Below are 25,288 nucleotides of genomic sequence, written 5' to 3'. Positions count from 1 at the left end.
ACCATCCAGAAACCTAGATTGTCTGTCTCCTTGACTAGGGAAAAAAAGTATGTGTCAGCAGATAACCAGATTTAGAGAGGCTCATTTTTAGAATGAGAATTTTGAAACTTAGGCCATTTGGGGAAAAAAAATAAAAGAGCCATAACACATAGAACACACATAGGGGAATACATGATAGGTTAGAGTAAATTGTCCCAGCCTCACCCTACTCCAACCTCTGGACTAGAAGAGTCTTCAGGCTAAGGGAAATCTCCATCTTACTAAAATGGAATAAGAGAAGTGGTAACAGCATCTAGTGGGGTCCCAGAAAGAGGAATTTTGTCCCCACCTCTTGGCTGAGTTCTGGGAAAGATTCAAAACCCCTATAATAGACTGATAATCTCTAGGAGGAAAAGAAACCTAGACCCATTGTTCAGGCAAAGCCAATAGAAATGGCAAGGCGGGAAGGCCTGGTGGATTAGTGGTTAAGCATCTGCCTTTGACTCAGGTCGTGATCCTGGAGTCCCAGAATCGAGTCCCATGTTGGACTCCCGGCATGGAGCCTGCTTCTCCTTCTGCCTGTGTCTCTGCCTCTCTCTCTCTCTCTCTCTCTCTCTCTCTCTCTCATGAATAAATAAATAAATGAAAGAAAGGAAGAAGAAGAAGAAAGAAAGAAAGAAGAAAGAAAGAAAGAAAGAAAGAAAGAAAGAAAGAAAGAAGAAAGAAAGAAAGGAAGAAGAAAGGAAGAAAGGAAGAAAGGAAGAAAGGAAGAAAGAAAGAAAGAAAGAAAGAAAGAAAGAAAGAAAGAAAGAAAGAAAGAAAGAAAGAAAGAAATGGCAAGGCGTCCAAGAAATGGCTGATGGTGCACCTAGCCAGATGGCACTGGGAACAATGTTATAGGTTTCCCGTGTCCCAGCACAGCCTGAGAACGGAATGATTTCCATGTTCACTCAAAAGAAGCACCGCAAGAGAGAGGAAGAGCCAGTGGAGATGAGAATGAGGAATTTCTGGGCAATTGCATGGACTGACCTCTAAGGACTAGATAGGATGATGACTATTCCAGTGGATGTCAGGGTCAGCAGATGACACTGAGGACCACATTGACCCTCTGCTTTCCCCTCAACAACCCAGTCATAGTCATTGCTATCACATAGGGTACATTTGTGCAACTTAGGAAAAAGAACACCAAAAAGTGTGTACTGCTTAGTAAATGGATTATAAGTTAGGTTTCAGCCCCCTTGACTCTGTACCCCATCCCCACCCCCAAGCTGTGGCACTTGAAAAATAGAACTCAGATGGTCTGCCTCTTAAACTTGTACCACATCACCCCCAAACTTGGCTGAAAAGTTAATATTATCCCATGTTAAGAAATTTATCTAAAGCCTTAAATAAAATAAATCAATAGCAAAATAAAATAGTGATGTTAAAATAAAAACCCAAAACTATAATTAAGAAAACTCCACAATGTCCACCAATACATGAAACTTCCCTTTATTGTAATAGGTGTTTTGGTGCTTAGTTTATTACAAAATTCTATCTCGCACACAATTACTTTTTTTTAAGATTTTATTTATTTATTTATGAGAGACACAGAGAGAGAGAGAGAGAGAGAGAGAGAGGCAGAGACACAGGCAGAGAGGGAAGCAGGCTCCATGCAGGGAGCCCGATATGGGACTCAACCCAGGGACTCCAGGATACCCCCTTGGCCAAAGGCAGACGCTCAACCGCTGAGCAACCCAGGTGTCCCCATAATTACCTTTTTTGTCTGATTATTTTTCCCACATTTATTGATATGTAATTGACTGTGTAAATTTAAAGTATGCAACATGATGATTTAACACAACCATGGAGAGGAACATCCAGTCCAAATTCTGAGTTCTATAAAAGAGAAAACTGAGAACAAGAGAAAGTTATATTAGTATAGAATTTAGGAATCTTTAAATCATTTTGATATATATAAATCATTTTGTTTTTTTCCTAGAATATCCCTGCTTCTCTGGAACAGAAACTACTACCCTCTGTTCAAAAGAATGGGATAGTATCTGGGTGGCTCAGTCAGTTAAGAATCTGAGCTATGGAAAAAAAAAATTAAAAAAAAAAAAAAAAAGAATCTGACCTGTGATTTCAGCTTGGGTCATGATCTCACAGGTTGTGGGATCAAGCCCAGTGTTCAGTTCCACACTTAGGGAGTCTGCTTGAGATTCTCTCTCTCCCTCTGTGCCTCCTTCCCCTACACCTGAACATGGGCACACTCTCTCTCTCTAAAATAAATAAATAGGGATGCCTGGGTGGCTCAGTGGTTGACCATCTGCCTTTGGCTCAGGTCATGATTCCAGGGTCCTGGGATCAAGTGCTGCATCGGGCTTCCTCAGGGAGTCTGCTTCTCCCTCTGCCTATGCCTCTCTCTCTCTGTCTCTCATGAATAAATAAATGAAAGAAAGAAAGAAAGAAAGAAAGAAAGAAAGAAAGAAAGAAAGAAAGAATATTTTTTTAAAAATTAAAAAAATAAATCTCTAAAACAATGGGATTAAAAAAATTTAAAAAGATTTTAAAATGGGATAAAAAGGTGATAAAAGGGGAAGCAGGAGATATCAAACTTTTATTTTCAAACACAGATATCCCTTGTGTTTGAAAAATGGGAAACACAATGGGAAAAATATGTGATAGGACTCTGAATGATCATTATTTCTTTACATTTTTCTACAGATTTTTAATATGTGGAAATTAAAGAGAAGGAAAAAGACTTAAAATTAATAACAAATTAAGTTTTAATTACTAGTTATTTATTTCTAAAATCTAGCTACCAATTACTTATCACAATAATGTCAACCCTTAGAAAGGAAAAAGCCCTGAAGTAAATGCATTTAACTTAAAGTAACTTCAATATGTTTTCTTTTTTCTGTTTGTGTTTTCCAAGTTTTCTATAACAATACAATATTAATATTTAAGATAAAAATAACATTATTTTTTTAAATTCCTGAATGAATATTTTTAAGTATACAAGTGATATCTCTTGCCTTAGCACATTTCTCAAAATACAGGTTTTGGGTACTATTGATTGGATGAAAACCAAGTAATGATACGCACACACAATTTTTTTAAAAGATTTTATTTATTTATTCATGAGAGACATAGACAGAGGGAGGCAGAGACACAGGCAGAGAGAGAAGCAGGCTCCATGCAAGGAGCCCAATGTGGGACTCGATCCCGGATCTCCAGGATCACACCCTGGGCCAAAGGCAGGCGCTCAACTGCTGAGCCACCCAGGCATCCCCCCGGCACACAATTTTTTTAAAGAAAATTAAAAGCAAATCATTGAAACCCAATGTGACTCTGAAGTGGCATAGACATCAGAATCAATTGGAAATCTACAAGTTTTACCCTAACCTGAGGCTTTCTAGGTGAGCTTCCTTATTCACGGAGAAGGCACTTCCTGCTCAGAACCTCAGTTTCCCTCTCTGTAAAGCCTGCTTTCCCTTCCTTTACAAGGAAACTGAGGTTTGTGGGAAGTTAAGCAACCTGCCCAAGATCACCATAGCTACTAAGTCCCCAAATGAGGGAAGGAACTCAGATGGCCTGACTGTGACACTGAGCAGGCACTTTCTAATGTGCCACAGGGTTACAACAGTACTCTCATTCCATGTCCCATGATCCTGTCTTTTAAGATAGTGATGATCTCTAAAATGAAAATGATAATATCTCTGGAAAAACCAACCCATTATACCATCAGGAAAACTATTTACACAGGACTGATCATTTACACATCCCTTTCAACTGGGGAACACAGATAGGAAATGGAACTTTTCATAACAAATGATGTTTAAAAAAAATTGGGAGAACTTCCACTTCTGTTTCATGTCAATCAATTAAACTCTGTCCTTTGTCTTTTGCCCATGCCACCCAAAGTGACATCAAATCTTGTACATACCTCTGACCCTTAAGAAACATTCACAAGGAAGTCATCTTTAAACACAGAAGTTATATCACCAAGGGATACACTTGTGTGAAACAAGAGATTCTAGATCTTCTCTGTCAAATTCACATGAAATAGAGGCCACTTTAAACTGCTAGAGCTGGGGCTCCTGGGTCGTGCAATCGGTTAACCTCGGACACTTGGTTTCTGTTCAGGTTGTGATCTCAGTGTCTTAAGATGAAGCTCCATGTCGGGCTCTGAGCTAAGTAAAGAGTTACTTTCTCCCTCTGCCCCTCTCCACACTCGCTCACGGTCTCTCTCAAAAATTAATAAATAAATAAGTAAATAAATCTTTAAAAACAATTTAAACAATAAATAAACTGCTAGAGCTAACTGCCAGTGATTCCTTTGCCAAAGGCCATTTCTTTCTCCTAAGGTATACTGATACAAAGATCTGTTCAGTAACATTAGAAAACTGAGGGACAAAGGCTAATATTGGTTTCAGAAAAGGACATTTTGGACGTAATGTTTTTTATTTTTTTTAAGATTTTATTTATTTATTCATGAGACTCAGAGAGAGAAGCAAAGCAACAGGCAGAGGGAGAAGTAGGCTCCTCACAAGGAGCCCAGTGTAAGACTCGATCCTCAGACCCCGGATCACACCCTGAGCCAAAGGCAGATGCTCAACCACTGAGCCACCCAGGTGTCCCTTGAATGTAATGTTAAAAAAAAAAAAGCAGAGTAAACATTTTTGGTACTAATACTGGTATTCCTCCCCCCACTTCCATTCCACCTTTTTGTTTAAGCATGATTTTTTAAAGAAGAAAATAATGTAATCACAATGTAGAATATTACTAATCCAGAGAGAAGAAACAGTCACATAATTTTAACACTATAATAAATTTTGCCTAACACCTTAGAGAATCTTTTCTAGATCATTTTGAAATTTTGAGAATAAAATCTTTACTATAAATAATAGAGCTCATTGCTGTAAAACTCACTACCTCTTTAAATTCATTCATCTCGGGGATCCCTGGGTGGCGCAGCGGTTTGGCGCCTGCCTTTGGCCCAGGGCGCGATCCTGGAGACCCGGGATCGAATCCCACATCGGGCTCCTGGTGCATGGAGCCTGCTTCTCCCTCTGCCTGTGTCTCTGCCTCTCTCTCTCTCTCTCTGTGACTATCATAAGTAAATAAAAATTAAAAAAAAAATTCATTCATCTCCTGATGTACAAAGGAGAAAATAAAGCAGTGGGAAATTTTTAAAAACAGGCCTCAGTACTGAGAGAGAAAACAGGTTCTTATTAATGAGATTTGGGGTGAGTCATACTGAGGTGCAATCAAGCTTCCCAGTGGTAGGAGACTGGATCAACCCTACTGTACTTAATGATGATATTTTATTGTTAGAAGGCAAGAGGAAAATAATCTAGCCCAAACTTGCAAGTCTCAAGGTTAAGAAACATTGCCTATTCCATATCTGAGCACAAAGAACCCCTGGAGTCCATGGAGGAGAGAGAGGAAAGATACTCATGTCTGTGAATGATTCTTGTAAAGTTCATTGTCCAGGCATACCTTGCACAACAACAAAACAATAGTAGATATAACATAAGGCATATTTTTCAGATCGGAGAACTGAAGTGGAAAGAGTAAAATGAAAATAAATAGGCAAGCTCAGAATTTAACTCGAGGATTCTCCTGTCCTCTCCTTTTTTTTTTTAATTATAACACAATTTTTGTTTGCTCCACTCGAAGGATCAAGCACCTATGTTTATGCTGACTGCCAGACCAAAAAAGGATTTGTTTAGATTTCACTTGAATTAAGGAAAAAAGCTAAATTTAGACACTTAAATATATCATCTTCTCTAAGCTGTTCCATTTGTAAACCGCACCACTTCATCTGAAATCCCAAGGACCGCTTAGTCATGTATATGGGTATATTTTGAGGAATACTACATTGTTCCAAGTAACATAAATATTTCCCCCCAAATAAGCAGATGTTTATGTTTAATAAAAAGATATTTGGAAAAAAAAGATATTTGAGCATGAAACTCCAAACGCTCATTTAAAAAAAAATTAAGACATGCCTAGTGCAAACAAAACTCAAAATGGATACCTGTTTTCATTCTCTTTTCTCAGGAAAACTCACACACACTCCTAGGGTGTTGGAATTTGCAAGGGGTTTGCCAGCATAAATTTGAGCTCAACATCACCTTTATAATTTCTACCTAAATGTGTTACCTTATCTTTGGAGGTGGTGTGTCCTTTTTTTTTTTCTCATCTGTGAAATGAATATACAAGACAGTACCTGTCTCAGCAAGACTGCAAACTTGTTTGCATTATGACCACCTTCACCAGTGGTTTTCCTGGATCCACTGCAGAGGACTGCTGCGGCTTCATTGGCAGTGAAAGCACCACCAACCCTCCTTTTCATACCATGCAGTTCTATTCAGTTCTTACTCCTCTCAAGCCATTTCCAATCCACTGCGAAACTTGCTGCCTTCACCTCACTTGTGATAGATGGCCTCATTGGCTCCAAGTTGTCACATTTCTTGATATCCACACCTTTTGTCATGGAACTGGCTAGCTCCTCTCTTTTCTAAGGCAAGGTGTATTTCCCCCTCATCTGCAGCTTTGAGGCCAGCATATGACTGCTTAGGCTTATGCAGTGATAGTAGGTGGGATGTCTCCAAGGGCATTAAAGTCATACGAAGGATTAGGCTTGCCCTCATATACCTCAAAGAGGAACATGCCTGGAATAGCCTGGTAGTTTAGAGAGAGAATGAGAAAATCATAAGGATGAATCCCCATTCACCTTAGATGCAAGAGCAAGCCTAGCTGAGACAACAGAACCACTTTCTTGAGCTCAGCCCAGTTCAGCTGAACCCCCTAATAAATGCTTATTGTTATAGCCACTGAAATTCTGTAACTGTCAGTTACATGGCATACTTGTGGCCACATTTAACTGATACATAACCCATAGACTGTTATATTAGTTATCTAGTTATCGATTGCTGAATAACAAATTATCCTCAAACTTCATGGTTTAAAATGACAGTATCTTGGGTACCTGGGTGGCTCAGTCGGTTAAGTGCCTGCCTTCAGCTCAGGTCATGATCTCAGGGTTCTGGGATTGAGCCCCATGTTGTGGGGCTCCCTACTCAGTGGCGAGTCTGCTTGTCTCCCTCTCTCCTCCTCGGCCCTGCCCCCCACTTGTGTGCATGCTCACTCCCTAATAAATAAAGTAAAATAAATGATAAAATGACAGTTATTATAATTTCTGTGATAGGAAGTTTTAAGAATCTTAGCTGGATGATTCTGACTCAGAGCGTTTCACGTAGTTGTAGTCAGGATGTTGGCAGGGGCTGTAGTAAAAAGGCTTAACTAGGACCGGAAGAGCTGCCCCCAAGATGGCATACTCACAAAGGTTTTGACAGGGAGCCTCAGTTCCTTACATGCTATGGACAGTACACCCCAGTCCGTTGTCATGTAGACCCTTTACATAGGCTGCCTCAGTGTTCTCATGGCAGGGTGGCTAATCTCTCCCTGCAAGAAAAAGCACAAAGGAAGCTTCAATACCCTTTTGACCTTGTCTCCAAAACTATATACTGTCACTTTTGCTTTACCATATTCATTAGAAGAGAGCCAAGAAGGCCAAACCCGATACAAGAAGAGGAAAATTAAGCTCATCTCTTAAAAAAGAAAAGTAGCCAAGATTTGTGAACATATTTAAAAATCACTACAGGAGGGTGCCCCAAGTGGCTCAGCAGTTTAGCGCTGCCTTCTGCCCAGGGTGCGATCCTGGAGACACAGGATCAAGTCCCATGTGGGGCTCCCTGCATGGAGCCTGCTTCTCCCTCTACCTGTGTCTCTACCTCTCTCTCTGTGTCTCTCATGAATAAATAAATAAAATATTTTCCAAAAAATCACTACAGAATGCATTCCATACATTCCTACTCCACTTAGGTTACACTTGCTCTTTTCCAAGGCTTTCAAAAGTCTCATCCATTATAGCACCAGAGGAAAATCCAGACCTCATCATGTAAATTCAGTTTTAGGGTCCTGAGAACAGCTCCTGGAGTCCAGTTCCTCTTCATCCAAAGGCCTGTGCACTAAAGGGACCAGTTAGCTGCTCCCACCATCATATACTCAACATATAATGGTGAGACAGGTATGGGAGAAAACTAAAATCATACTCAGATTTTCAGAAATAGGCAACATAACTTTTACAGATTTTTTTTCTCATCAAATCTTTAGGAGAAGTATTATTTATATTTCACAAGAGTAAATAGATTTATGAATTCATATTTAGCAACAAAAAGGTAACCCCTAGTGAAAGGACAAAATGATCATAAAGAAAACTAAGTTGTCAAGTCACTGGAAACTTGAGTAAAGTTATTAGTTAACAGGATAGTGGAAAAGACAGAATGCCTAGATTATAAAAGGCTTAATTAGTCTTATATCAGCGCTATTTAAAAGACTTTCCATATGAGCAGCTATGAGTAATGAGAAGATATCTATTCCCACTTTACTGGTATTACCTGCTAGAACAATGTTTTTATAGTATAGAATTTCTGCTTGGAATTCTACTGAATTCAAGACTATCAACAGACCAGGTGTGAAACCAAGTATCATATTTTTAAATCACGTAGAAAGATACACCATAGTATATCCATTCACAGTACAAAAATGGCGTGTAGGTAGAAAGGAATTGGAAAAGTACTTTGGAGCATTGAATTATATTAAATAGGTGTTTTATTTACACTCAGAGATAAAAAGACAGAATAGTATGCATTTTATATGGTTACAGTTCTCCAGGTACAGAAATCCTACTGAATCCTATACATAACATTGTATACAGTCCAAACTGATAAAAACATACCACCAAACCAAGTACATTCATAGAGATGGACCTTTCACGTAAGCCCCCTAAATAAGACAGCCTCCTGTTTATTTCTTCATTGCTTTTGGATTTCTTTTCTTCTTTATGAGTAACAATTCTTGCATTTAATTTAAAATAACCAATAAAGTCCTTCCTCCTGCTCCTCCTCCTGCCTCACTCCACTCTGCTTGCAGACGCCAGCATGGCCACCATGACAGCAAGAGGCAGGGCAACATGAGAGATTCTACTGTTCCCTGCACTGGACAGCTTACTGGAGGAAGAATTAATCCCTAAAGAGATTAAAATGGGTTTCAAGATGGCAAAAGAGGAGGCCCCGAGTATCTCAGAGGACTTGCAGGAGATATAAAGGAAGCCATCTTTGCTGACAGAGTCCATCCTGAATAACTCAAAGGTCAGTTTCCAATGAGGACATATAGTGGAAAATCCCAAAATAACACTAACTTAAACACCATAGAAAGTTATTTCTCTCTCAAATAGGAGAAATTTGGAGGTAAAGCAGGAATCTTTCTAGCTCACCACCCTGCCACGTCTAAATTGTGCCCTTCAAACTCATTGTCCAAGCTGATTGTTAGAGCATCAGCCATTGAATCCACATTCCAGGCAATAGGATGGAGGAGGGAGGAAGAGAAAGACTTTCAAACCAGTCTCCAATTTAAGGAGACTTCTTGGAAGCTGTTTTGTTTTTCTTTGAAAGTTTATTGTTATATATTAAAAAAAAAAAACCCCTACGGTTTTTACATTTTACATTCACCTCTCAGAACATTTAACAGTACCAGTTAATGATGATATGTAAAAAGCCCACTAGCTGCTTGAAATGGCTGCAAATTTTTACTGTGTTCTGGTATCAAAGTGGTTTGAACTCTTTGGAAAAAATTGGTGTAATATGAGGTCCTGTGATTTCAAATCTCCAGATTACAAATGAAATTTTTAGGTCAGGAGAAAATTTCGTAAAAATTCAAGGCTAAAAGGTAATGTTAATAGAAAAGAAAAACCAAAAATATAGTAAAAATAGGATTTCTCCTCACCCCCACATTAGGTAAAAAAAAAAAAAAAAAATTGCAACCAAGCCCCCGGCACACACACACACACAATATTTCTTTTAGAAAAATCAGCCAATCCATATAGGATCTCCCACAAACAACACTTCCAATTATACCTCATAGACAAAATCTAGTCTCATGACTATCTGGCCAATGCAATACTTGAGCTGGATACAGAGATGTGGCTCTCAGTCTGTGTCATAGATACCATCTTTTTTCCTTTGTTGTTAATTTTGATCTATTACCCTAAAAATGAGGGTCTAACACCTACTTTAAGATTTGATTATAGAGTTCTACTAGGAATCTAGTGTCTGATAAAAACATGATGTGAGCCACATACATAATTTAAAACTTTCTAGTAGCCATATTAAAAAATTAAAAGGAACCAGGTAAAAATAATTTTAATAATGTATTTTATTTAGCCTAATATATCTAGAATATTTCAATATGTAATCATTATAAAAATTACTAATTAAAATAAAATAGCCAATAATGCCTAAAACCGGCTTAGTGAAAATTAAGATAATGGTAATTAGGGGAAAATGTTTGTAGTATAAATAACAAAAAAAAAATGGTTAATACTCATATATAGAGATTCTCCTCTATAAAAAGGGAAAAGAGCGTAAGTTCAAAAGTCCACAACACTGTTTCCATTTCAGTTGTTTCATTTTTTAAAATCATATAAGTTGGTTCCTTTCCATCCATTCCACTAGCCTATCCATCCATCCATTCATTCATTCATCCATCTGTCCATTTATGTTATTCAACAAATAGTCTTTCTCTGTAGAATCCCTAAAAAACCTTCAGTATAGTAGAGGAGATGCTATTGTTGGCCCATCCACATGCCTTAGAACCTATGGCTGTCAGCCCACAGATGTATGCCTAACCTGAGGAGAAGGCCAGAAGCACTGAGTTCACATCTCTGAAGTAACCCTTCATCAACGGTGAGCAGCTGGGGATGAATACCATAATGCTTCACTCCCCAGATGGGACAACTGGGAGCATACAGTTCACTGTTTCCCAGTGATCCCTGTGGGATTGAACCCTAATTGCTCTGTAAACACATTGGCTTCCTTCCATTCCCTGACTCATTTCCCATTCCCTTTTCAGTCCTTCTTAAAATTGCTTCTCAAATCCTTGCCACAAAGTCAGCTTCTAGGACAGCCCAACCTAAGAAAAAGTCTAACTCAAACTTTTCCTCCACAAATGAGGGATTGCTCTCCCATCTATGCTCTCAGAGTATACATTTGTATTGTTCTCACAGCACATTTCATTTGTTGAATTGTATTTTTTTAAAGATTTTATTTATTTATTCATGCGAGACACACACACACAGAGGCAGAGACACAGGCAGAGGGAGACGCAAGCTCCATGCAGGGAGCCTGACGTAGGACGCTGAAGGCGGCGCTAAACTGCTGAGCTGCCTGGGCTGACCTGTTGAATTGTATTTTAAAGGTTTCTATCTCTCACCTGTTTTAGATTGTAAACTGCTTGAGAACAAGAATCTTTTTTTTTTAATTTTTTTATTTATTTTAATTTATGATAGTCACACAGAGAGAGAGGCAGAGACACAGGCAGAGGGAGAAGCAGGCTCCATGCACCGGGAGCCCGACGTGGGACTCGATCCCGTGTCTCCAGGATCGCGCCCCGGGCCAAAGGCAGGCGCCAAACCACTGCGCCACCCAGGGATCCCGAGAACAAGAATCTTGTTTACTTCTTGTCTACCTCATACCAAATGGCACTTTTCCTATAAAATTTATCTTTTTAATTCTTTTAAGTTTTTATTTTAATTCCAGTATAGTTAACATAAAGTGTTATATCAGTTTCAAGTGTACAATATAGTGATTCAACACTTCTGTAATTACCCTGCGCTCATCACGAAAAGTACACTCCTAAATCCCATCCCCTGTTTTACCCTTTGGTAACGTTCAGTTTGTTCTCCATTGTTAAGAGTCCTTTTATTTCTTTTAGCTTTCTTCCACATTTTCTTTCATTTTAATTATTAGGTCAACATTGCCCTTTTTCCTTGAACATATTTGTCCTCTTTTCCTCAGAGTGTGTTTATTGAGTATTCCTTGGAAGCCTGATACATAATTGTTGAGGGAAGTCATTGAGAAGACATGACCACCAGTTAACCGGTGAGCAGGACCCCAGCCATCAGAGGCACCTCACCTCCACTTTTGTCCTTGGAATGTGTGTATTGCTTGCCTTCCCTGCTAAGCAGAGGCTGCTCCAAGGACATAGCTTTGATATAGCGATGTGGTGTTGAGACCACCTGGACAATATATGTGACTGAACCCAGGTAAGGGCTGTATATAGACATTTAAGATTTAGTGGTTCGGGGACAGCGTATGGAGATCCACTCACCTTGCTATGCCTAAGATAACCCTTGAATATAAGTTCCCTTGCTTTTTAAACCTGCCACCTACCAATGTGGAGTGGCTTGCCTTTCTTGGATCTCTCCCTGCCCTCTGAATAGAAGAGCTCGTTTCAGAATATACCTGAAACCAAGAAGCTGAGAAACCAAAAATAATCATATTTTGTATCTTTACTATGGACATTCTCTAGTTTTAATACCTATCAATCAAATCTACTTTAGTGTAATGGTATTTAGGTATTTTATATCCTTACTTTTGCCCAGTTGTTATATTTTGAACTGAGAGGTTAACCAATGTCTATTAACGTTAACATATTTCTAATTCTCCTTTCTTTCTCATAATTTTGGCTTAATGAATATCATGGTTATTCTATTATATGCATAGATATTCATGATTTCTATATCTTCACTGAACTCTAGTTTTATAAAGTCACCACTTGTCTCTTAATTTCAATTATACTTTGATCACAGCCTCTATTCTTTTCTGCTCACATATGTCTGTTAGAATTTTATGCATTCTTTAACTTTTAATCTGTCTAAATTACTTTGCTACAGGTAATTCCTTGTGTACAGCATTCAGGTGGGTTTGATTTTGTGATCCAACCCATTATTAAGTTCTATGAATTTATTGTTATGCCTTCCTAATGAATTGAGCCTTTTATCATTATGAAATCTCCTTTATTTCTGACAATACTCTGTCTTGAACTCTATCATAGCGGATATTAATATAGCCATTCCATCTTTCCTGTGCTTATTGTATGAATGATATATCTTTTCCCTGAATTTATTTCAACCTATCAATATCTTTATATTTGTAGTGCATCTGCAATAAACAGCATACAGTTGGGTCTTGCTTTGCAATCTATTTGGAAAATCTTGCTTTTTAACTCTCCCATCTGTGCTGTGTGTGTATGTGTGTATTTTAAAGATTTTATTTATTTATTCATGAGAGACATAGAGAGAGAGAGGCAGAGACATAGGCAGAGAGAAAAGCAGGCTCCTCATTGGGAGCCTGATGCAGGACTCGATCCCAGGACCCCAGATCACAACCTGAGCTGAAGGCAGACGCTCAACCACTGAGCCACTCAGGCACTCCTGTGCTTGTATGTTTTGAGTGTTTGAATATTAGTATTTAATATAATTATCAACCATTATTAAGTTTAGATCTACCATTTTACTGATTTCTGTTTTCCCCCTTCTTTGTTTGTTAGAATATTTTTCTGTTTCATGTTTCCTTCTTTTGATTTTTTTTTTAGAATACTTTATCTATGGGCTTATAAACTGTATCTGTGTGTATTAATTTTAGTGATTATGGTAAAGATTTCAATGTACATCCTTAACTTTTTGCAATTGATCTAGAGTTAATATTATACCACTTGTAAAACATAGAGATCTTACAATCCTATAGATCTACTTATGGCCTTCTAGCTTTTATTCTACAGTTGTCATATATGTAACGTCTGCATGCATTATAGTCCCTACATGACAATGTTATAATTTTTGGCTTAAGCAGTAATATATTTTAAGAAAGGGAGGGGAAATATTTTATATTTACTCAGGTACTTATGATTTATTCATTTTCTCATAAAATGGATGTCTGAAAGAAAGTGGTAGTACCAGAGTTGGTTCAATGGCTCAATAAAATCATCAAAGACTAGAGTTTTTGTTTTTGTTTTTCTATCATGCCATCACATCAGATTGGTTTGGACTCCAAGCTTGTTCCTTCAAATGCACACACTGTAGGTGTCAAATTTGAGGAATCATCCTTTATAGGTTTACTAACATTCAGCTGAAGAATAAGAGTGTTTCATTCAATATTTTTAAGAAGCCCAGTAAGATCCATGCCTTTGAATAAGAATCTTAAGAAAGCATATTGTAATATATTTTCATCCTCTATCATGGGAGGCAGGGTCTCTAGTAAGGAGATAAGAAATAAAAATAGCTCCTAGGAAAAAAAAAAAAAATAGCTCCTAGGTAGGAAGTCAACAGCTCCTGCCATTCCCTCTTACATCTATTTATTTATTGGTAGTGGCTGCTAAGTGTGCTATATTTAAAAGAACTGATGACTCAACTTAGAAGAATTGAAAACTGATCAATATGCAATATCGGCCATGCATATGAGAAAGAAGAATGCTGGGGGTGTTTTTCTTCCATTGGCCTAAAATATGTCACTCAATCCTGGAACTATTGCCTTCAATGCTATATTGTCAAGTCACTGCTTTAGAAAGCCACCGTCTGAACTGAAATTCTAGTTTTAGTACACACCACTATTTAAGACACTCACCTGCCTCTAGAACTCCTGATCTGCATTGAAGGTTAGCTTTTATATCCAACTTTAGGTCCAAACTAGATACAAATTCCATGTTACTCATTATGGAATAATAAGAGCCCAGTCTTAACCTGAACTGAACTAGCGTCTCACATAAATCTACATATAACTGACTCCCCCAACACGCCCACATGCTCTAGTATAATACCTAAAGAGTAAAGCTTAGCATAAAGTAATAATTATTACAGGTGATGCTTCTGAACATGTTAATTAAGATCATCTGTGGTAGAGGAAACTTCCTGGAGACCCTCAAATTACTTTGCATATTTCAAAGCCATGCAGATTAAGACCAGATTTGAAATTCCTCTATTGTTTATTAAGCTACAGAATATTTTTAATATTTACTGAATTGGTCTACTGTATCATAGAAAACTATTTTTTTTATCAGTAAGTGCATACAATTAAAGCCAATGATTACCATTTCAAGCATCAGCTCATAAATCAAATGAATAAACAAGCCATCTCAGCTTCAATAAAGTTAACATTTGGCCTGGCTTTAGCTAACACATAGTTTTTTTGCTTTCCAACCTCTAGTTTACATAAAAGATTTTTAAAAGGAGAGTAGACTGTGACTGCTGGGCCATTCTTCAGTTATCTATCATAGTCATCATGTCACAGTCCTTATATATTGTATTTGTACATTCTGAAATTATACAGTGCCATAAAAATGTGATGGAAGTTATTCGCTTTGGGAAATAAATTATTTTAAGTAAATCTATTCTATTGAAAGCAGAGGAAATGCAAGTGTTACCTGGAAACTTTGAATATCAGTGAAATGATTTAGCATATAGTTTCCATTTATTCATGAGCTATAGCTACACAATGCCAAATTTCCAACTGTCTGATATTACAAGGAAGGAAAAAAACGGATCTGACACATATAGGGTTCATTTGATCTTAAAAGAAAGTGTTTCCAAACCTTAACTTCCCCCAAGTTTATTCATTCTTTCCCATGGGGAAAAAATAAATCCAGGAAGGAATTCACTCCAGCTTGTATCACATAAAAATCTAAAAACTCTAAAATTCTAAATAAAATGTTTCTCTAGACTGAATAATGGCCACCCAAGGATATCAGATACTAATCCCTAGAACCTGTAAATATTATGTTCTGTGGCAGAAGAAGTCTTTGTAGATGTGATTCAGTTAAGGGTATTGAGATAGAGAAATTATCCTGGTTTATCCAGGTGGGCCAAAATATAAATCACATTTATTGTTATGTGAGGGAGACACAGGGAGATTTAACACAGATACCCAGAGAAGAAGGTGATACAAGACAGAGCAGATAGAGATTTGAAGATGGTGGTTTTGAAGGATGGAGTGGCACTCCCAAGGAGCCAAGAAATGCCTACAGTCATCAAAAGCTGGAGAAACTAAGGACCAGACTCTTCTCCAGATTTCCCAGGGAGCATGGCCCTGTTGGCACCTTGATGGTGGCCCCATGATACTGATTTTGGGCTTCTGGCCTCTAGACCTGTGAGAGAACAAAGCTTTTGTTTTAAGCCACCAAATTTACGGTAATTTGCTACAGCAGCCATAAAACAAGTATTTTACCAGTACTGTTAAAATCTGAGCCTGCTAGCTCAGTTGCTCAAAGCAATTTTTCTTCACTGACATGTTGCCACAGAGCATGAGAGTGTGCCAGTTGTACAGATGAGAAAAGTGTGGGTCAGATATATAACACAATGATTAAGATCACACAAGGCAGGCAGTGAAGCAGCAAGGCTTTCTGTTTGGGTTGTTCTGTTCCAGAGGCTGAGCACTTTACCACACTAATCCCTGAACACTGGGATAGAGGCTTCTTGTCTTAGCCTCTGGAATCATCTTCCATTCTACTCCTAGCGGAAACCCTGGTTTCTTCCTCAATGTCTCCCTCTTCCTCATGTCCACACCTATTCAATAATGCAGTTCTTTCTATCCAAACTCAGTTATAGTTCCTGAATCCATCTCTTCTACCCATCCCATTGCCACTTCCTTAGCTCATGCCTTTATTATATTTTCCTAAATCATGGCAATAGTTTCCCAACTCTCTCTCCTTACTCAATGGTTCTGTTACCTAAGCTATAACATCACGACCTCAGCATGGCATAAACAACCCTTCATCATCTGATCTGACCTATTGTTCTTTATTTCTCTCTCACACCAGAACACTAGGTGTTCTTTATTTCTCTCCCACACCTAGTGTTCTGGTGTGGGAGAGAAATAAACCATGCTAAAGTTTGCATCCCTCTCCTGTACACTAGGCTTTCACAAATGTATGATTTTTGTCCTGCTATTCTTTCTGTGTGAAATGAACTTCCTCTTTTCTACTGGCCATCATGCTTGCTCATTCTTCACAATTCAGGACCAATGTCACCTGGTTCATAAAGCCTTTCCTGATTCTTCCAGGGAACCCTAGATGCTTTCTCAAATAACATGTACCACAGTGCATATACTGACAGGATCATGAACTCCTCAAGAGTCATATGGAGATATTATAGACTTTTTATTCTGGTTCAACGATCTCCAAACTAGGGTAAAGAATACCTGTTTGGTGAGCACGAAGAAAATCATTTAAATTTTTTAGTTTCTATTTTTCTTTATTATTTTAAATTTTGATTTATCTAATGTTTTATAAAATATACATAAAATATACCAGTAGTACATGTATGTAATTTTCAAAAAAGAAATATATACAGGGAGATGATCACTATTTTTTTTTAAGATTTTATTTATTTATTCATGAGAATACACAGAAAGGAGAGAGAGAGAGGCAGAGCCACAGGCAGAGGGAGAAGCAGGCGTCATGCAGGGAGCTCGACGTGGGACTCGATCCAGGGTCTCCAGGATCGCACCCTGGGCTGCAGGCGGCGCTAAACCGCTGAGCCACCGGGGCTGCCCGATCACTATTTTTTTAACTGATAAAAAAGCACCATAACATGGCAACCTTTGGTTTTGCCTCTGAGGGGATTCAATAATAAATCACTCAGATCCAGCAGATGAATTTCATTGTTTCTGAAAAATTAGCATCTAGGACAGTTCTCCACATTTGGCAGATACTCTGTTAATGTTAACTGAGTGAATATAAATAAGTACATGAGAAATGCATTCTTAGCATGCATGTTTTCATGGAAGAAATAACAAATAGTCTTTTGATCCTGATGGTCTTGAGTTAGAATTCTGAACTTCACACTTTAGAAGTTTATGTCTTTGGGTAAGTTACTTATCATTTGAAACATCAATATTCTCATCTTGTGAAATAAAGACAATACGGCAAGGTGACTACGAAAATTACAAGATATAACAAATGCTAGCCACTTAGCCTGTTCCCACGACACATGAAGAACACAGTGCTTGGGGATCCCTGGGTGGCGCAGCGGTTTGGCGCCTGCCTTTGACCCAGGGCGCGATCCTAGAGACCCGGGATCGAATCCCACGTCGGGCTCCTGGTGCATGGAGCCTGCTTCTCCCACTGCCAATGTCTCTGGCCTCTCTCAAAAACACAGTGCTTGAAGCCATGTCTGCAGTTCTGTGTGACAGTTAGCCCAAACCAGAAACCCCTTGGACCTCATAAGTACACCTTTCCTTTTACCAAAATTACTTTGCCTTACAGTCACCTGAGAAAAAGGCTTGTGTCTGTAGATGTGGATGAATTACATGGCTGAAATCCAGGTAATTTTATTTATTTATTTATTCATGAGAGACAGAGAGAAAGAGGCAGAAACATAGGCAGAGGGAGAAGCAGGCTGCATGCAGGAACCCCAATGTGGGATTTGATCTCAGGACCCCAGGATCATGACCCAAGCTGAAGGCAGATGCTCAATCATTGAGCCACCCAGGTGTCCCAATCCAGATAATCTTAAAGTCAGAGAAGACTCTTATAAAGTCAGGGTTACTGAGGCACCTGGGTGGCTCAGCTCAAAGCACCTTGAGCATCTGCCTTTTGCTCAGGTAGTGATCCTGGGGTGCTAGGGTCCTGAGATTAAGTCCTGTACCAGGCTTCCCACAGGGAGCCTACTTCTCCCTCTGCCTATGTCTCTGCCTCTCTCTGTGTGTCCCTCATGAATAAATAAATAAAATCTTACAAAAAAAATCAAGGTTACTCATGAACTTCCCCATTCTGCCACACTTCAAAAAAAGTTTGCTGAAATGAAGTTACTTTCTTCAGAATTTAGACCTGTGTGCTCTCTGAGCTCATCTCGGTTAAAGAGTGACATTGCTCCTAATGACTTGCAGGTAGGAAGGGGATAAACCTCTTCATTTAGTCATTGATGGGAAGTCCCCAAGAGCAGAAAGAAGGTCATCATCTTCTATGACCTGTGAAAACACAACTAGGTCCAAAGGCACTTAACAATATCAGAGAGGAGGCATGGAGAGAGAAATCAGGTAGGCTGCTAAGTCCTGAGTGATAACAGAGCAGCTAACTGGCAGAGCTGTTTTAATAAAGTGTTAACCTATGAGATCCCCAGAGGACTGACTTGTCCAGGCCCTTTCCAGATGGACTAGGAAGTTGTATGGCAGGAGTCTAGGGCTGTTCTTGCATACAGCTTCCTAAGGGGATTATGAGTCAGTCCAAGTTACAGCACAGGTGCCGAGTGTTCAGTCACCAAGTCCCCGGAGGACAGGACAGGAAAGGGCAGAAGAGGAGGGACAGAACAGTTAAACCAAACCAAATGGCCTCTGAGCCTTCCAGCTCTTAGTTTAGTAGCTCCTCTTCTGTAAAGTCCTTCTTGATCCCCCAGGACAGAAAAGCTTGAGAGCTGAACCTTCACCATCTCCATAGAGGTATCATTTAGGGTCTGCTCCCCAAATGTGCCTTTCCCAAGGCCCACTCTCCAACACCATACTGGGCATGGAAAAGTTTCATCAGTCTATTCATAGTTGTAGCTTAGTTAATGGTACCTACTCAGAATAGAAATCTAGGGATCACTGGTGATGTCTTGTTCTCTTTCTTTCCAAAGAGTCACAAGTCCTAAACATTCAACCTCAGATTTTTCCCTTAGATGTATGCTCTTTCTTCCACATTGCCATGAGCTTAGTTAGCCTTCAACGTTTTCCTCTCCAACTATAAAATTCCTTTTCTAGTCCCCAGTCCCCAGACAAGAATTTGCTCTCTCAGGGCTTTTTCAGGAATGTAAGTCTGGTCCTGTGACCCTCATCTCAAGCTGTTTTAATGATTTCCCACCCCTATACAATGATTGCAAACTGATCGCCCCTTGGGTCAAATCTGGACCACAGACATGTTTTGTTTTGCCTCAACAATGATTTGTTTGAAAAGAAAATTAATTTCTGGCCAATATTGAAAAATCTTAACATGTCATACACCTACATACACAAGCATATTTAACTTTTTCTTAGGAAATTAAAGATCTGGGAACACTGGGCCCAATTCAAACAGGGCCACAGCCACAGCTGCTGCCTTTTTTAAATGGGGCCTAATTCTCAAGTTCTTTTTTTTTTTTTTTTAAATTCATGAGAGACACACAGAGAAAGAGAGAGGCAGCAACATAGGCAGAGAGAGAGGCAGGCTGAATGAATGCAGGGAGCCTGATGTGGGACTCGATCTTAGGACTCCAGGATCATGCCCTGGGCCAAAGGCAGACATTCAACCACTGAGCCACCCAAGCATCCTAATTCTCAAGTTCAACATAATACCCACCATGCCTTATTGTTTGTCTACACCGAGGCTGCCATCAGCTGCCATTTATTATTACTTTTGTGGTGTTCTTTCCTCAGACAAGGAAGAGGAAAGAGAAAAGTAAAATATTATGATACCTGAGTTTATGTTAATTGGGAAAGCAGAAGAAAAATTTGAAATGGCAATGAATTCAGAAAAAAAAAATGAGAAAAAGTAGATTTCTATCAGAAGCAAAGACATACACATGATGTGTATCTGAGTCAATATAAACACCATTTTCTAATAACCTACTTAAGTCATTCATTTGTCACCTAATTCTGGTCCCTGGAGACATTTGTGTTTTTGACACTGTCTTAAAGAGTGAAGCCCAGGGATGCCTGGGTGGCTCAGCAGTTGAGGGTCTATCTTTGGCTCAGAGCCTGATCCTGGATTCCTGGGATCAAGTCCCACATTGGGCTCCTTGCATGAAGCCTGCTTCTCCTCCCTCTGCCTGTGTCTCTGCCTCTCTTTCTGTGTCTCTCATGAATAAATAAATAAAATCTTAAAAAAAAAAAAGAAGCCTTAATCGCTTACCATGACAGACAGAGCCTCTCACCTCATCAGCTCTCAGTTTTTTCTTCTCCCATCTCTACCCTACCAATGTTACCCTTAATCCATTCTTCCCAGATAACTGCTATGCATGGACATAATAAGAACAACTACTACTGAATCTTTCCTATCAGCTAAAAATAGGTAGGTGTATAATGGGTCTGTTTCCCAAGGCCATTTATTCTCACTACTAAAATCTTTCATAAGCAAGACAATAAATCTAAAAAATCTAAATTGAGGCTTTAGGATGCACTTAGAATTTTGTGCCTGGTACTGCTTTAAGCTCTATCTACAATACTCTTAAAAAATAGGTTCTGACATCTTGTATTATAGCTGGGAACACAGAATCCTAGAGGAGTTTAGGAGTTCCAGAGATAATATGGTTAGTGAGAAGCTCAGGCAGGAATTGAATTCAGGTTTATCTGATACCAATGATTCTTTTTTTTTTTTTTTTGATACCAATGATTCTTGACCTTAGTTCCTCCCCAAAAGTATTCCTTGATCTATAGTGCACTTCTCTGTCATTATCTACATAAAATTTTTACCAATTCTCGGTGACTCAGCTCAGACATCCTCTGCTATATGAAATCACTCCTGAGTTCCCCTGCCCTTCTTTGGCTACAACATTAATTCCAAAAAATACATATTTATTGAGTTCCTGAGATAATATGCATAAAGAATTTATAAGCCTGGCACATAATAAGTGAAAAAGCAATCAATTCTAACCCTTACTACCCACTTACAGTACATTGTGATTATTTGGAATTATTTTACCTCTGATGGCACTTATAATCTGGAAGGAAAGAAGTGTGATCAAAGAATGCTAAATCCATTCATATGTAGGGCAATGGAAAGTTGTTTTGAAAACTGTAAAAAAGTGGACAAACCGAAACCCCTTTTAGCAGGGTATCAGATGGTTTCAGCAGATTTGAACATTGAAGTCTGAATGAATATTGAAATTCTTTGAGTAGAGTAATAATGCTCTAGAAAGGAACCTGAAGTGATTATTGAAAACACCTACCCAGTAGAATAGGAAGAGAAAAGAACAATAAAGTGAGAACCTAACTGAGGACAGAAATAAATAAGCTGTCGTAGGCGGGATCCACATGGAAGCATTGTGTTTCAGAAAATGCCAAGGGCAAAGATTCTGAAGTCACAATGAGCTGAGCTTTATGCTTTTGTGAACTGAGGATTTTTACAAATCTTCCTGTATTGGAATGTTGCAAGAATTAAGCTAAATGAGATAATCTATGTGAAAAGTTTTATTCTTTGCCTGTCATTTGATTAAATCCATCCAAAATGTGTGTTCCCTGCTCCTTATCAACCTTTTCTGAATGCTAGTATCCAGCTTGTCTATTTTTTTTTCTTTTTGTAATAGCTTTATTGAGATCTAAAACATACCATACAATTCACCCATTTAAAGTGCACATTTCGGGATCTCTGGGTGGCGCAGCGGTTTGGTGCATGCCTTTGGCCCAGGGCGCGATCCTGGAGACCAGGGATCGAATCCCACGTCTGGCTCCCGGTGCATGGAGCCTGCTTCTCCCTCTGCCTGTGTGTGTCTCTGCCTCTCTCTCTGTGTGTGACTATCATAAATAAATAAAAATTAAAAAAAATAAATAAAGTGCACATTTCAATGATTTTAGTATATTCACAGAGTTGTATGGTCATCATTACAATCAATAGAACATTTCTATCACCCCTCCCAAGAGGAACCCCATACCTTTTAGCTATTACCCTGACACCTATGCTTCCCTGCACCAGGCAGCTAGCAATCTAATATCTGTCTCTATAGATTTGCCTATTTTTGAGACTTTATATACATAGAATCACATGAGAGCTCTTGTGACTAGCATCTTACACTTAGCATGCTATCTTTAAGATTCATCTATGATGTAGCATGTAGGGAAATCTGGGTGGCTCAGTGGTTGAGCATTTACCTTTGGCTCAGGGCATGATCCTGAATCCAGGGATCAAGTCCCGCATCCGGCTCTCTGCAAGGAGCCTGCTTCTCCCTCTGTCTATGTCTCTGCCTCTCTCTTTGAGTTTCTCACGAATAAATAAATAAATCTTTTTTAAAAAAATAAAGATTTTATTTATTTATTTGTGAGGGAGAGACAGAGATCACATGTGTCCATGGAAGTGGGGTGGGGGGAGCAGAGGGGCAGCAAGATAGAGGGGGAAAGAATCTCTAGCAGACTCAGCACTAAGCACAGAGCCTGACTTGGGGCTGATCTTACGACCTTTCCATTTTCTCTGATTCCTACACCTTATCCCTTCTGCATTCTGGAAACTCCCTTAAGGTATAAGAAACCCTGAATGATCCCCAAGAGACAGAGGCCCTTTAGCCTGACTTGAAAATTGTCAGACCATGATTTAACTTAGCTTGGAGCTCTTCATGGACCACGAATGGCTGTATGTCTAACATACCAACATAATGTACGGGTCAGCAGGGTTAGGTCACTCCAAGCTTCTCTCTGAAGAGGAATCATGAAGATAGCTGAAGTTCATTGAATCAGATTTACAGTATTACCCTAAACAAAACTTTTATTGGTTCTACTTGGGCTTGTCTGTGTCCACCTCTGGAACACTAACCAGGCCCAGGGATTGGGATGCTATGATTCTCAAGCCTGATGAGTCAAATGCTCACTTTATCCCTGTGATTGAGGAGAACAAGTTGAGAGGGAAGCTTGCCCCATGATGCGGTCCATGTAGAATTAAGGAGTTTCCCAAAGTTCCCCACATAGAAGTAGGATGCAGTTACCAGAGGGGAAGAGGCAAAAGCAGGAACGTCCATGTCCATATAAAAAAAATCAGAGTATAGGCTCTGTTTTTCTGAAATTTTTCTGATACTCCAAACTGATACTGCAAACTAAGACTTTTATATCATTGATTTTCTTATCTCCCCAGATCTTCCTTTGGCTTTGGAAAGTTTTTCTTTCAGTGTTGCTTACTTTCAAATCTCTTTTCAAGTTGATGCTGCACCTCTTCTGTGTCCAGTTCCATATTATCTATCTCCAATTATCTCATTTTTTTCTTTCTCTACATCCTGATTGAAAAGTCACTTGTAAAAACTCAAAATGATTAGAAAATGCACTCAAATTCATGACACCCCATAAATCATACTTTATAACTATTATTATTTAATACTAATTTTTAAAAAATAGTTCATAGCTTTAAAAGCCTAAAGTATGACATTTCAAACCAAGAGTCCACACATGAATAAATCAGTGTGATCTTGGAAAACCCACGTTTTGGTACTATTTTACTCACATGGCAGTTTGGAAACTATTATTTTCTCGGTGGCATTTTTTTTTCAAGGTAATCTTAATTTTCAACACCCTCTCATCTCTTCCAAAGATTTTTCTCAAGAATGTTGAGTAAGTACAAGAGTTCTCCACATAGTCTAATTGAGAAAGACTCTAGGTCGAAGTTGAATTGGTTGAAAGGAATTTGCTCCTGTGAGAGCCTGCCACACTCAGAGCACATGAACCATAGATGGTCAGACTAGGAGTAGCAAAGCTATCTGCAGGCTGGCCAGTTTGCAAAGTCATCTCTCCCTGCCTCCTTTGCCTGCTAAGAACCATAAAACATTAGATCTGGACGCAACCTTACTGTTCACATTGTCCACTGTCCTCATTTCACGGAGGATGAAACCAAGGGCCAGAAATGTGAAGGGTTTTGCCAGGATTGCCCAGTACGTTAATAGACGGGCTAGGAAAGAACTCAGGCCTTCTGACAATAGTCTAGTACTCTTTCCTGCCTTCATTTGAGGCTGTTAGGTCTCTCTCCCTCTCAACCTCCTCATTCCCTCCCTTCCTCCCTTCTATCTTTTCTTACGTCCGCCCATTTGTTTCCTACTCTGCTGTATATAAGATACAGCAGAAGGATGCATAAAATACCTCAAGATCATAAAAACAAGTAGAAGAAAAAGTAAGGGTAAAATTATAAGGCGAGAGGAACGAGATAAAAAATGTATATTGTATTAAGCTAAATACCTGCTACAAGGGCAAGTCCCAGATTTGCCTCCAAACATCCTAACAATGAAGACCTGATACACAGGAGTCTTTCTAATAGATCAATTACTTAAGATGACACAATTGGTCTTAGTACTGAAACCAGATGTATATATTCTACAGAAGTTCTTCATAAGAAAAATTCTTGATGCTTTCCCCCCACCCCCCTTTAGGTTTTGGTATATGTCCTGCTGAAGCAAGCACCCCCCCCCTTTAAGTTATCTGGCCTGGAACAGGCTGAAAATAAGCCTTTAGGAGTTTTATTGGTATTCATCATTAAGGAGTCTTAGCCCAAGTCACAGAGATGGTAAACGCCCTCCTAAAACTTACGTGAGAGTGACCTCTATGCTGGTCCAACGGCCCAGTCCCTGCCATGATGTCCCCAGCAGGTAAAATGTTGTTCTCTGCTACTCACTACCAAAGTGAAGAGCCTCAGCTTGCAGACTCAGCCAGTTCCAGGCAGTCTTCAGTGAGGAAGGCACGTGCCCACAGTGTTGTGAAAACCCCAGGGTAAAACTAGACTTGTGAGCACC

The 25,288-nt window shown here is 39.1% G+C and overlaps 1 long non-coding RNA gene across 2 annotated transcripts; it reads right to left on the bottom strand.

Annotated features, from left to right (window-relative positions):
• Positions 1 to 1,605: 1,605 nt before the first annotated feature.
• Positions 1,606 to 25,288, bottom strand: LOC121493317. 2 transcript variants are annotated; one of them, XR_005988446.1, is made up of 4 exons: positions 25,086 to 25,288; positions 7,312 to 7,434; positions 6,197 to 6,651; positions 1,606 to 1,872 (listed from the first exon to the last, which is right to left on the bottom strand). It is a non-coding gene; the product is annotated as an uncharacterized LOC121493317 (long non-coding RNA). The 2 variants fall into 2 exon arrangements; XR_005988447.1 differs by lacking the exon at positions 6,197 to 6,651 and having other exon boundaries at positions 25,086 to 25,271.

This window comes from Vulpes lagopus, chromosome 6, assembly GCF_018345385.1.
Source record: "Vulpes lagopus strain Blue_001 chromosome 6, ASM1834538v1, whole genome shotgun sequence".
In the NCBI taxonomy this organism is placed as follows: Eukaryota; Metazoa; Chordata; class Mammalia; order Carnivora; family Canidae; genus Vulpes; species Vulpes lagopus.
The sequence above is the reverse complement of the archived record's forward strand: the minus strand, read 5'-3'. Positions and strand labels throughout refer to the sequence as shown.